This window comes from Crotalus tigris, unplaced genomic scaffold (genome assembly GCF_016545835.1).
Source record: "Crotalus tigris isolate CLP2741 ecotype Arizona unplaced genomic scaffold, ASM1654583v1 scf7180000017631.5181431, whole genome shotgun sequence".
Classification (NCBI taxonomy): Eukaryota; Metazoa; Chordata; class Lepidosauria; order Squamata; family Viperidae; genus Crotalus; species Crotalus tigris.
The window spans coordinates 2,162,058-2,175,715 of record NW_024096525.1 but is presented as its reverse complement, the minus strand read 5'-3'; the positions used below and the strand labels follow the sequence as shown (position 1 = coordinate 2,175,715).

General features: G+C 41.0%; 1 long non-coding RNA gene across 5 annotated transcripts in view; it reads left to right on the top strand.

Annotated features, from left to right (window-relative positions):
• Positions 1 to 12,937, top strand: part of LOC120304210 — a 65,554-nt gene extending 52,617 nt beyond the window's left edge. For 4 of the 5 annotated variants that reach the window (XR_005555673.1, XR_005555676.1, XR_005555671.1 and 1 more), the window contains one exon: positions 9,733 to 9,785. This is a non-coding gene — a long non-coding RNA (uncharacterized LOC120304210). Of the gene's footprint in view, positions 1 to 9,732 lie in introns of all 5 variants that reach the window. The other variant, XR_005555674.1, reaches the window with a different exon arrangement.
• Positions 12,938 to 13,658: the final 721 nt, after the last annotated feature.

Here is a 13,658-nt window from a genome sequence, read left to right as displayed (position 1 = left end):
CATTAATTTTAGTAAAGCATAGGTAAAACACTGCCTTAATCTTAGTAAAGTGTAGGTAAAACACTTTTGTTAAATAAAAACAACCCTATATAGACATATCCATGGTATCACTACTGAAAACTACTGAAACAATGAATATGAGAACTCTGTTAACCAACGGTTTTGACTGTAAGACATGTTAATTAAATGAACCATGCTTTGTTGAATTAATTTGTAATATGGGCTCACATAACATAAATAACCATGCTGGCTAGTTTCCAGCTAAGCCCCAAATGGGTTAACCTGATCTTAACTTAAACCTTGTGATATCAACACTGCTGATAGGATCCTCCTTCCATGAGCAAAGGTTCAACAAGATTTGCATCAGAGAAATATCTTACTTACAGTTACTGGAATTGGATATGCCTTGTCTAATGAAGAGAAGGATGAGGAGTGACATGATAGCAGCGTTCCAATATCTCAGGGGCTGCCACAAAGAAGAGGGAGTCAAGCTGTTCTCCAAAGCACCTGAAGGCAAGACAAGAAGCAATGGATGAAAACTAATCAAGGAGAGAAGCAACCTAGAATTAAGGAGAAATGTCCTGACAGAACAATTAAACAGTGGAACAGCCTGCCTACAGTTGGAAGTTTTAAAGAAGAGATTGGACAGCCACTTGTCTGAAATGGTATAGGGTAGTGGTGGTGAATGGGTGCCAGAGGTGGCACTCAGAGCCCTCTCTGTGGGCATGTGCGCCGTCACCCCAGTCCTAGGCCTTCAGCTGGGTTTTATAAAACCTTTTCGCTTTAGGCCTCCGCCGCCGTGTGCAAAAAAAAAAAAAAGGTCCAATCAGTCAATTTCAACTTCTCGTGGGAAAAAAAATATCTTGCAAAGTTGGAATTGATTGATTGAACTTTTTAGTCCCACCCAGTCTGCTGTTACCACTGCAGCCATGCCCACCTAATGGGCCACACCCACCCGGCATTTGACGATGCATAAGTGGGTTTTGGGTTGCAGTTTGGGCACTCAGTCTCTAAAAGGTTTGCCATCACTGATATAGGGTCTCCTGCCTGAGCAGGGGGTTGGACTAGAAGACCTCCAAGGTCCCTTCCAATTCTGTTGTTCTGTTATACTTCATTTAACGTATGGTGAGAAAAACAAACTAAGAAACTCATAAACCCACACCACAACCCACTAAGGTCTGAGATGTTGATTGGCTAGACACTGAATGAAACAGAATGAAAGAAGACACAGTCAAGCTGACTAGCATTGCAAACCCAAATAACAGTAGCAAGCAGTGTTAACTGTTCTATTGAATAGTAACAACACTTAAATATTGGGCTATATGCACCTCCTGGTTTTAAGCTGTTTCCTAGTGCTTATATTATCATTCCATAGAAACAGGTTTCTATGTTGACAGGCAAGTTCTATAACATCTCTTGTGAGTATATTGGCTAGTTGTAAACTGAGAAATGCTCGTTTGTAATTTTAATGACTTTTTCAGAAAATGTGCAGAATCACTTTGGATCTATTAGCAAGTCAATTTAAGCATTCTACTTCCCATAGATAAATGGACCTGCAAAGTTCTGCTATTGCTATACACTTTTGCTATTATTCCCATTCTTTGTCTCTACGGTACTCATATTATTCCTTGCACTGACTCTGGTTGCCTAATGAATAAACCTACATTTAATAATAGTGGGCTCATCCACACAAATTCTTCACTGAACTCTGCATAGCATAGAAATGGCATCCTGGTGTGTGTGTGTGTGTGTGTGTGTGTGTGTCTTTTTTTTTTTAAAGTGAGACATTTGCCAGGCTGTTTGAAAGCTGAAACTTTGCACCGACAGGAGAGTTTTTCCATAATTGCAATGTATCCCATTCTTTCAAAAAACACTAAACGTCCAGCTGGCCATAAAATCACTTCCCCCCCCTCCCCTCTTGCCCGGCCGCCTGCTGTGACTGTATGTGACTACTGTAGTGATATACAGCTGTTTCCTGCAGAAAATATGTAAACGGTCTAGACATGCAATAATGAACTGTGGCCAATACAGGGTTTCCCAGTGGGTGTCCCCAGGTGTTTGGGGGACATTGCAAAGAAGCTGAATTGCAGAAATTCATGATCAGCGCAGTCTCTATTTCTCTTTCTCAACAAAAACCTAGTCCATGTGCCAATGCCCTGCAAATTATTTCAGCTAAGAAAGTATTGAGGAGAAGATATGAAAAATCATCATCTTCTTCTTCTTCTTCTTCTTCTTCTTCTTCTTCTTCTTCTCCTTCTTCTTCTTCTTCTTCTTCTTCTTCTTCTTCTTCTTCTTCCTCCTCCTCCTCCCCCTTCCTCTCCTCCTCCTCCTCCTCCTCCTCCTGCTTCTTCTCTCCTCCTCCTCCTCCTCCTCCCCCTTCCCCTCCTCCTTCTTCTGCTTCTGCTTCTTCCTCTTCTTCTTCTCTCCTTCTCCTTTTCTCCTCCTCCTCCTTCTTCTGCTTCTTCTTCTCTCTTCCTCCTCCTCCTCCTTTTCCTCTTCTTCTTCTTCTTCTTCTTCTTCTTCTTCTTCTTCTTCTTCTTCTTCTTCTTCTTCTCCTTCTCCTTCTCCTTCTCCTTCTCTTTCTTCTTCCTCTTCCTCTTCCTCCTCCTCTTCTCCTCTTCCTCCTCTTCCTCCCTTTGTGATTTATTTGGAAGGTGTTGATTTTTAAACAAGAAATACATACTTATGGTTTGATTTCATCACATTTATATAGCTGCACATCTCACAAAATATGACCCCAACATGGGTACTTGCAGAGGAATCAAGCATTCAAGCCAACGTCAAGTGGACAATTCATCCCATGTGATAGATCCCTCTTGGCAAAATAGAATTCCAGTTCGGGTATTGGCAGGAATAGCTACCCACTCACTCATTGAAAAGCAGAGGAGTGAACTGTTAATCCAGTAATGTGCCTAGGATGTTGTGCCAGGGAAAAAGAGAACACCTGATAGCTGAGACATAGAAGGAAAAAATAGAAAATGTTAGAGTGAAAAAGGCTACTCCAGAACAATCTTCTACCTGAAAACAATTGAGAAAAAAGAAACATTTTAGTTAATTTCCTTGAATTCGTGGGGATCTCAAAGAAAAGGTGGCCCATGAGTTGGCTACATCTCCATCAGATGGAGCCCTGGTAGTGCAGTGGTTAGAATGTAGTATTGCAGGCCAACCCTGCCCACAGTCTGGGGTTCAATTCTGGTGGGCTCAAGGTTGACTCAGCCTTCCATCCTTCCGAGGTCGGTAAATGAGGATCCAGATGATTGGGGTAATAAGCTGACTCTATAAATCAGTATGGGGCAGTATCTAAGTATAAACACTATTGCTGTTGCTAAATCTATATGCATTAAAACTCATGTGTCTGTAACCTTTAACCAAGGATATCAAACTTGCCGCTTCCTGTGACGTGTTGCAACGTATCGCGACTTTTCCCCCCTTGCCGTAGCTGGGGTGGGTGCAGCTTCCATGTGACGCATCCGGCCCGCGGGCTGACAGTTTGACACCCCTGCCTTTAAGTGACTGAAATAGTGCATTTTCTGAATATATTTCCTCCATAGTTGTCTCCTCTCATGTGGAAAAATAATAAATAAACCTTATCTATAGAAATCTTCTCGGTCAGTTGCCAACTGACAATACCACCAAGATATAGTAACTGAATACTGAAAACAGTCACCTGAACCTGAGATTAAAGCTGTAGACAAAGGGTGTCCAGTCTTGGCAGCTTCAAAATTTCTGGACTTCAACTCCCAGAATTCTCCAACCTGCTATGCTGACTGGGAAGTTCTGGGAGCTGAAGTCCACAAGACTTAAAGTGAACAAGGTTGGGCACCCCTACTGTAGAGATTTGTTGAAGGCCAATCGTCCCCACCTCGTATATTCTCAAAGCTGTGCTGATTTCAACTCTAAGAATCCATAACAATAGCTGTGCTAGCTAGGAATTTGAGCTCTTGACTGCCAACATTTGGAAAACCCCCGAGATGAAGAAGATTGCTCAACACAGTTAGAATAATGATTTTATATGGCTATCTACCAGGCTAAGATACATATCCTATACTCATTTCTAATCTGGATTCATCTATGGTACGAAATTATTTAATTTGCATGGATTATAAAGGTTTGTTGTTGTTGTTAATACAGAATTGTGTGTAGCTCCCACCAATTTCAGCTTGTATATTTGCTCGATCTGGTCGTGTTTATTTTCACAAGCTCTATTTTAAGCTCAGTTTTGTCGGAACAAAGGACAGCTTGACATAGGTACAATCTGTGCTTTATTTGGTTTCTTTTAGATCAGGATTACCATGTCATTAACTACAACCTTTTCCGAGAAAGAGAGAGAGAGAGAGAGAGAGAGAGAGAGAGAGAGAGAGAGAGAGAGAGAGAGAGAGAGATGTTAACCCATTCAAGAATTTTGATAAGAATAAAATTAGGCACAATCTTTCTTGAGCTAGTGCACAAGCCCTAGAATTGTAGGTAAAAGGCACTGATGTAAGTTTCGGATAAAGGAAAGAAGATGTTCAATTAAAGTTGAATAGCTATACAACAGCTTTTTGTTTTTGTACCCCCCCCCAGTCCTCTCACCCAACAGAGTCCAGAATATCTTCCTGATTTTCTCACAATTACCAAAGAATTGCAGTATCAGCGTGTAAACTCAGCTCATTTTAGGCAAGCATACCCCATCATAGAAAAGGGGGTGGGGCTTTCCCGAGTCTAATAACCCAATCCTCAACCTCTAGAGCAGAGTTTCCCAATCTGTGGACTTCAATTGAAGTCCACGGGTTTTAAAGTTGCCAAGCTTGGGAAACCCTGCCCTAGAGGCACATCGAAGTAATTTCTGAGGTCTTTGAAAAGGTAAAATAATAATAATAATAATAATAATAATAATAATAATAATAATAATAATAATAATAATAATAATAATAATAATAATACTGAATAACTCAGGACATGGTTATCAAACATCAAAAACATCTGCTAGACTATCCCACCTCCTTTACATGGATGATCTGAAGCTGTATGGAAAAACATCATCTGAAATAGAATCGCTGCTCAACACTGTCCGTATATATAGCCAAGATATTGTAATGGAGTTTGGCTTGGACAAATGTGCCACACTTACTATCAAACAAGGAAAAATAGTGAAAACTGAAGGAATCAAGATGCCCCACGAAAATAACATTAAGAGTCTGGATGAGGAAGAGTACTACAAATACTTGGGTATCCTTCAAGCTGACAACATCAAGCACACTGAAGTCAAGAAAAAGATTAGAGGTGAATACATCAAGAGAGTGAAGAAGATCTTAAAGTCCAAACTCAATGGAGGAAATACCATAAAGGCAATCAACACCTGGGCAATTCCAGTCATTAGGTACACAGCTGAATAGTGGACTGGACTCAAACAGAACTAAAAGCAATGGATAGGCAGACCAGAAAAATAATGACAATGAATCATGCCCTTCATCCACGCAGTGACATTGATAGACTTTATCTACCAAGGCAAATAGGTGGGCGTGGAATGCTACAAGTACATCAGATGGTTGAAGAAGAAAAAATGGCTTTGGAAGAATATCTGAAGAACAATGATGAAGATGCACTGAAATTAGTATATCAGGAAGGCTTACTAACTACTGGAGAGACCAAACTGGCCTACAAGAAAGACCAAATGAAGAACAGAATAGAGGCATGGGAAGACAAAGCACTACATGGCCAATATGTGAAAAAAATAGCTGGGAAAGCAGATAATAATAAGACCTGGCAATGGCTAAGAGCAGGAAAGTTGAAGAAAGAGACCGAGGGACTAATTCTGGCTGCACGAGACCAAGCCTTAAGGACAAATGCATACAAAGTCAAAATTGAGAAGACAGCAACAGACATTAAGTGCCCCCTATGCAAAGAAGCTGAAGAAACAGTGGACCACCTGGTAAGCTGTTGTAAGAAGATTGCACAGACTGACTACAAGCAGTGGCATGACAAAGTAGCAACAATGGTGCACTGGAAGATCTGCAAAAAATATCATTTGCTTGTAAGGAAAAACTGGTGGGATCATAAAATAGAGAAAGTCATAGAAAATGATAAAATTAAACTGCTCTGGGACTTCAGAATTCAAACAGACAAGCACCTGCAACATAACACCCCAGACTTAACAATTGTCGATAAGAAAGACAAAAAAGTCTGGATAGTGGACGTGGCAGTGCCTGGAGACAGCAGGATAGATGAGAAAGAACTGGAGAAGATAACAAAATACAAAGACTTACAAATAGAAATATTGTGGCAAAAGCAAGCAAGGGTAGTACCAATAGTGATAGGCTCCTTGGGTGCAATCCCAAAACAACTGGAGCACCACTTGGACACCATCATCGGCATTGACAAATTCGCTATTAGTCAATTGCAAAAGGCGGCCTTACTAGGAACTGCTTCCATCCTGCGACGATATCTGTAATACCATCAAACATCCACATCTGCCTATCCCAGGTCCTGGGTAAGGACTCGATAGGTAGACAAAATGCCAAATCCAGTCTGAACATCTGGCTGACTGTGCGATGATCCATAATAATAATAATAATAATAATAATAATAATAATAATAATAATAATAGTTTTGAGTAGTTTGTTCAGCCTCAGATGCAAAAAAAGCCAATTATGACCTATTACACAAAACAGAACTTTATGATCCTGAGTTCTGTGGTTTTCAAAAGCCCAACTTGGTGCAGCTATTGCTGGATTACACAGTTTGATGTTTACCCTGGATATAGACCTCACTCAGAATATCGTTAACTGCACTGTGAGTGTTGCTGGGTCAGAGTTTGCCAACTCTTGCTTCTCTTTCAATTGTTGGCATGCCACATGGGCAAACGTTCTCAGCTGGCCCCACTTGGCATTACTGCAATGCAATTAAGGAGTAATCCTGCCCTGGCAAGAGCAGGGCAACTGTCCTACCCAGCATGCCTTGCAGAACAATTTTGTTTTTATTAATAGAATGAGCAGTATTAGGGAATGGATGAGAAGAGTTCACCTGGTGTTTTCTGAAACAGTTTGTGGAAATCTGGGGCAGACTTTGAGTGGGCAGAATGAGTCTTAACTTCACGCTTCTGATCCATCGGAGAAATCCATCGGAGGAATTATTATTTTGTTGTTTTTGCATGTACAATGAGAGCCTCTGCACCAGAGACAAATTCCTTGTGTGTTTAATCACATTTGGCTAATAAAGTATTCTATTCTATTCTATTCTATTCTATTCTATTCTATTCTATTCTATTCTATTCTATTCTATTCTATTCTATTCTATTCTATTAAGAGACTAGACAGTTACTTGTCTGAAATGGTATATACCAGTGGTGGCTAACCTATGGCACGGGTGCCAGAGGCGGCACTCAGAGCCCTCTCTGGGGGCATGCGCGCTGTTGCCCCAGTCCTAGGCCTTCAGCTGGGTTTTATAAAACCTTTTCGCTTTGGGCCTCCGCTGCTGTGTGCAAAAAAAAAAGGTTCAATCAATCAGTCAATTTCAACTTCTCGTGGGAAAAAAAAAAGATCTTGCAAAGTTGGAATTGATTGATTGAACTTTTTAGTCCTACCCAGTCTGCCGTTACCACCACAGCCATGCCCACCAAATGGGCCACACCCACACAATTGGCCACACCCAGCCAATGGGCCACACCCATCCGGCACCCAACGATGCATAAGTGGGTTTTGGGTTGCAGTTTGGGCACTCGGTCTCTAAAAGGTTCACCATCACTGATATATAGGGTCGCCTGCTTGAGCAGGGGGCTGGACTAGAAGACCTCCAAAGTCCCTTCCAACTTCTATTCTATTCTATTCTATTCTATTCTATTCTATTCTATTCTATTCTATTCTATTCTGTTCTGTTATGTTTTTTCTGTTCTGTTCTGTTCTATAAATCAGGGAGCCCCAATCTCCAAGCTGTGGACTGGTGCTGGTCCATGGCCTGTTGGGAAGTGGGCTGAACAAGCGGTGGGGGAGCATGCAAAGCTTCATTTGCGCATGGGTGGGAGCTAGGTTGTGCATACAAACCCATCCTATCCCTGCTGCTGCTGCTGATTTGTGGAGCCAGGAAGGTTGATGAATGCAGCCATAAATATTAGTTTCATAAGCCCAGTAAGCTTCAGACTATCATCTAGCTAGCTCTAAGGACCACAAATGTGTATTAAGAGAGAATCAGAAATGCCAGGATGGGGGAAAAAAGGCTACCTAATACTGAATGGTAACGTATTCTGAAACTATATTTCAGGGAGGGAAATAGGACCCAATTTATAACTTGTCATTTAAGACAAAAATAAAATAAAATAAAAACAGGATAATATAATAGCACGAACCAAATACTAATATAACTTCCCAAGCACCAAGGAGTATTTAGGGTCCATATATACACAATCATTCTCTAAGAAAGACAGAACTACGATGATGTTTTTATGGCAAAAAAAAAGGATCATAAAATCAGGGCTGACAGCAACAGAAATTCTGATCCCAGTTGTGGACATAAGTCAAGGACTACCTGAATTTGTTAAGAATATTTATATCCAGTTTTTTCTATAAGAAGTCAAGCAGGCTTAGGAGAATCTCCCTTCATTCTCTCCCTTCAACATAATAAAACCCATCTAAGTATTTTCGTTGGGTGAGTCACTGACCCAAAGCCATCCATTTTCACAGCTCAGCATGCACTTGGACCAGTTTTCCCAGCACATTTTACGCAGTTTAGGCCCAAATTGGAAGAGATTTTTTTGTTTGGACAAGAACCCTAATTTTTCACTACCCATGTCTATTCTTGTTTGAAAAGTATACGAAGGACGGCCTTATTAATGTTAATAGTTTCCTTATAAATACCTCAAATACCTTTGTGCAAACATAACATGCAAGCAAACTCCGCCTGGATTAGCCAAGGAGCTTTGCACAGTGATTTGGAATTTCAAGGGAGGAAAACTGATACGAAATTGTCAATTTGGTCATCTTTATAGTACAATTTGATCCTCCACGTATAATGAGCTTTAAGCTGGGGAATAACTCCAGGGTCAGGTGAAAAGAAATCTTTCACTAGAGAAAAAATGGTGATGCCGTTCATTGGGCAGGATTCAATGTCTTAGGAGATGAAGTGAGAACTGAAGAAGTGATCAGTTCTCTCAGGGTGGGATTAAGAGGTTCATTTTGAACAATGTTTCATCAAATTACTTTCAAAACAATTCTCCATCTCCCTTTTAAGCTGTGAATACAGAATATAGATATGGCCATGGAAGCCCACTCTGCATTATTGACTTGCCCACTACAATTTTTTTCTCTTCCAGAAATGTCAATGCAGTCCCAAACATCCAAAGCATCCCCACTTGTACCTCAGTTTTGTACAAGACTGTCCCCAAGGTGCTTTTTCAAAAGACAACTGGACTTCCTTTGTTTTTCCTTGAAGATGTTTCGCTTCTCATTCAAGAAGCTTCTTCAGCTCTGGACTGAAGAAGCTTCTTGGATGAGAAGCGAAACATCTTCAAGGAAAAACAAAGGAAGTCCAGTTGTCTTTTGAAAAGCACCTTTGGGACAACCCATGACAGCACTGAGACCGAGCATCTCCATAGACATTTTATACAAGAAGTCCACCTTCCACACAATAACTGGGCAGATTGAGATTTTCGTCATAGATTTTTCTTTTTTTCCAGTCATCCTCAAGAAAATTGGTTTTCCACCCCCTTATCTGTTATTTACACCACTTATGGACCTGAAAGTCATTTTTTTGCATTGACAGAGTTGGCCCACCAGAATCCATGTATCTGAAAATAAAACTAGATTAGAGAAGAACTTTGGAAGAAGTCAAGTTCTTCAGCTGGTATCCATTGTAAGGTGAGTGGTGAAAGTCACCAGACTTGGTGTGTTTAGCCAAGAAATCATGGTACTTTGTACACCTTTTCCTGAGGTTGTGTGATGCAAATTTCTTTGACCCAAGCAGAGGCAACGATATACGCCAAGAAAATACCTACCAAAATATCATTTGGTTGAGAGATAAACTAAACCCAGTTCAGTAATATTACTCAACATGAGAATGCTATTTTTGTAAGCACAACTGAATCTTCTGATTTTGCTTTTTTTCCTTCTTCTCAAAGTGTCATGTCATCCTATCTTAAATTTAGATGTCTTCCATCGCTAATTTGTGTAGTTTTCAGCCAAGCATTACAGAAAGCACCTTTTCTTCTCTCAGGGATGAACATTACAATATCCATCAAGTGTCTTTCTGAGGCAGATCCTAAATAAATCACATACCTCATTAGCAGGTGCATGATTACCTTTTTTATCCCAGCTTTGGGTTATTGTTATTTTTTCTCTTGAATTGCTGGAGGCCAGAAACAAAAGAAACAATCTGGAGTTCAAACACTCGGTTAACCTGACAATAACCCCAATACAAGAGTGCATTATATTAAAAAAAGCTGGGATGTTCCCAATTGCATGATTCTTATATTTAAGGCACAGTTGACTGAGTTTTGGTTGATCTTGGCCTTCTCATTGACCCCAGGCAGTAAATTCTTCCTCCTTTATCCACAGCTTCTTCCTTTTGCTGTTCAAATAGTTTGTCAGCAAATTATCCAGTTAATAAAGTGCCAGTGATGACAGTTTTTCCAAACATGGTGAGACCTAATTGTGAGCCTGATCAAGCAAAACAAACAGAGAAAGAGAGAGGGAGAGGAAGGGAAAGTGCTCAGAAGGGTAAAGAGAAATTGATTCATGAATTCTAAGACTCCTCCGTACTTAAAGACATTGAATTATACACTGTATGGAATTTATTTAAAAATAGAACGAAGATGAACATTAGTTACTTGCCTGAACTGTGGAACAAAGAGTTTGACTATCCAATCCATGGGTGTTGGTTTTAAGAAATGTAAAATATACCTCTTATGATTTAAATCAGTGGTTCCCAACCTTTTCTCTACCCTGCACCCCTAGAACGCTTCTAATATATTCTCGTACCCCTTACAAAAGTTTGAAATAACGGCAACGAATTATGCATATACACTATAATTTTGAAAACCCAAGTTTTCCCACCCCCTGGAATATCATCTCGCACCCCTGGTTGGGAACTCCTGATTTAAAGGATGAAGATAAAACCCATCAGAAAATATTATTTCATGTCTAAAACAACAGATGTTTTAAAAGGTTGGATGTCAAATTTGTGTGTGTGTGTGTGTGTGTGTGTGTGTGTGTGTATGTCTATGTGTTGGCATTTAAAGAGATTTTAGGGCTCTTTATATTATTTAGTCTTGTCCTATCATAGCTTTGGATGGATGGATGGATGGATGGATGGATGGATGGATGGATGGTGGATGGATGGTGGATGGATGGATGGATGAATCCACCATCGCACATATCATTCTCAAATTAATTCTACTTCAGCCTTCTCAGCCAAGCCTAACCCAGGCCTGCAATTTGAGTGTGAGCTCCACCTACTTTTGCCTTGTAGCCATTGAAGCCATTAGCCTACTACCCCCTACATTATGAAGTCACCATGAAGTTGTTCACCAGTGTGTTAAGGCAATAAGCAGACCCAAAATACATTCAGATCCGTTCTTCTGTTTTGTCTGCTAGGGATTGTTTTCTTTGGACTTATGCAAATACATGCATACATGCTACCAGTTTGCCCTTGAAACATTCCCTGTGATGGAATGTCTTTTCCTAATGGGTTGTTTTACAAAAACTGGCAAAGGAGGTGAGACTATCGTAATGCTCCCTTGAGCCTGGGAGGAACGTACAAATGCCTACCAAGGAACGTTGGGGCCTCCTTCTCTTCTCAGAGACCGTTCTTGGAAACAATAGCCTCAGTGTTTCCACCAGATAATGGACATGTTAGAACAGATGAAGGGGTTAGCTCATCTTGTTTGTCTGCCAGCCTCCAGAGAGCACACCTTTCTCTTTTGGCACCACTGACAGATTTCATCAGCCAAGGCAAGCCTGAATTCACCCCAAGTGCTATGGAACAAAAATATAATTACTTCTGTCATTCAGTGAAGTGGTGAATAGTTTGCATACTGGGTTGTGACTGAGAGTTAATTCAAACCCATCAAACTCACAAGCTCAACTTCTTCTGCCTCCAGATGGGATGATTAATATTTTTTTTTAAAAAAAGGTTTGCAGCCAAATACACACACACACACACACACACACACACACACACCCGTTCACCCACACCCATGCAAAGGCACATAATGTGCACATTTTTCCCATCGTGAAGATATGTTTGTCAGAGCAGTCAACGAGAATGTGGATTATCAATTATCAGATGATAGCAATGATAGAGATGTTAATTTTTTTCCAAGGGGTAAATGAAAATTATGGGGCCAGGGCTACACCTGCCAAACTCTTTCCATTTTGAGATGATTTGGAGAGAAGTGTGACCTGAAACAGTGATTAATATCAGAGTTACGGGAGAAGATCTAAGCTTCCTTTCGTAATATACAATAACTGAGAAAAGAATAATCATTAACAATTTAACTGAAAAGTTGTTTCATAAAGAACCAACCCAGAGACAACAATTTTAGCACTGAGAAGACCAGATTAGAAATGACAAGATGACAGCAAATGGCTACAAGGATAAGTCTTCCCTGCAGTCCTATATTGTATATAAGATGACTTAAAGATAGCCCCCACTTAATTCCATGGAGATTCCTTCCAGGTTGATTGATATAAGATTGCTGTCTTAATGTCTATATGATCCATGATTATGACTTTTCACGCAGATGTGTCTTCTAGTAAAGACACATTCTAAGATTCTTCTCCAAGTTGACATATACTTTGTGCAACTCTGTGCTATCCAAGGCTTTATCTCAGGGGTCTTCTAACTCAGGGCTTCTCAATCTTTTCACCCCTTGTACCACTTTTAGGATATAGCAACATCTGAGTACCACCATTCACCTAGCAAGGTGTCAAAAACTTGATTATCACTTTTTTCCTTTTTTTTTTTTTTGATCAAGTACAGGTAGTCCTCGACTTACAACAGTTTGCTTAGTGACTGAAGTTACAATGGCACTGAAAAAAGTGCCCCCCAAGCCACAGCCAAGCAAGACACCTGCCTGCCTACCCAGCAGCGCACTTCCTCCTGTCCAAGGTTTTCATTGTTGTGAGCATTTCTGTTGAGGATTGGCAGCGGAGGTGGGATGGGGGGTGTTTGGTTTTTATTCCCCCTGTCTGCTGGGTGGTTAAAGCAGGTTTTGGTCACTTCACATGACCCTGGGACATTGTGACCGTCATAAATATGAATCAGTTGCCAAGCATCTGAATGTAAATCACAAACCCTGGAGATGCTGCAACATTCCAGCTGATCCTGGCGCTTCTTCTGGGCTCAGCAGAAATGCCAGGATCAGTGCTGCTTTCCAGCTGATTGATGCTTCTTCAGGGCTCAACAGAAGCACCAGGATCAGCACTGAGCTCCCGCTGGATCCTGGCGCTGATCCTGGCGCTTCCACTGAGCCCTGACAGCCCCGAAGAAGCGCTGATCGGCTGGAAAGTGGCACTGATCCTGGTGCTTCCGCTGAGCCCTGACAGCCCTGCAGCTCCAGCCGTCTCTCGCTCAGGCTTGTGTGGTGCTGCCACCAGTTCAGCTCATTCCTCTCCCCCGCTACCTTTTCTAGGATGGTTGCGTACCACCTGCCAGGCATACTGGCTGAGGAATTCTGGGAGTTGAAGTCC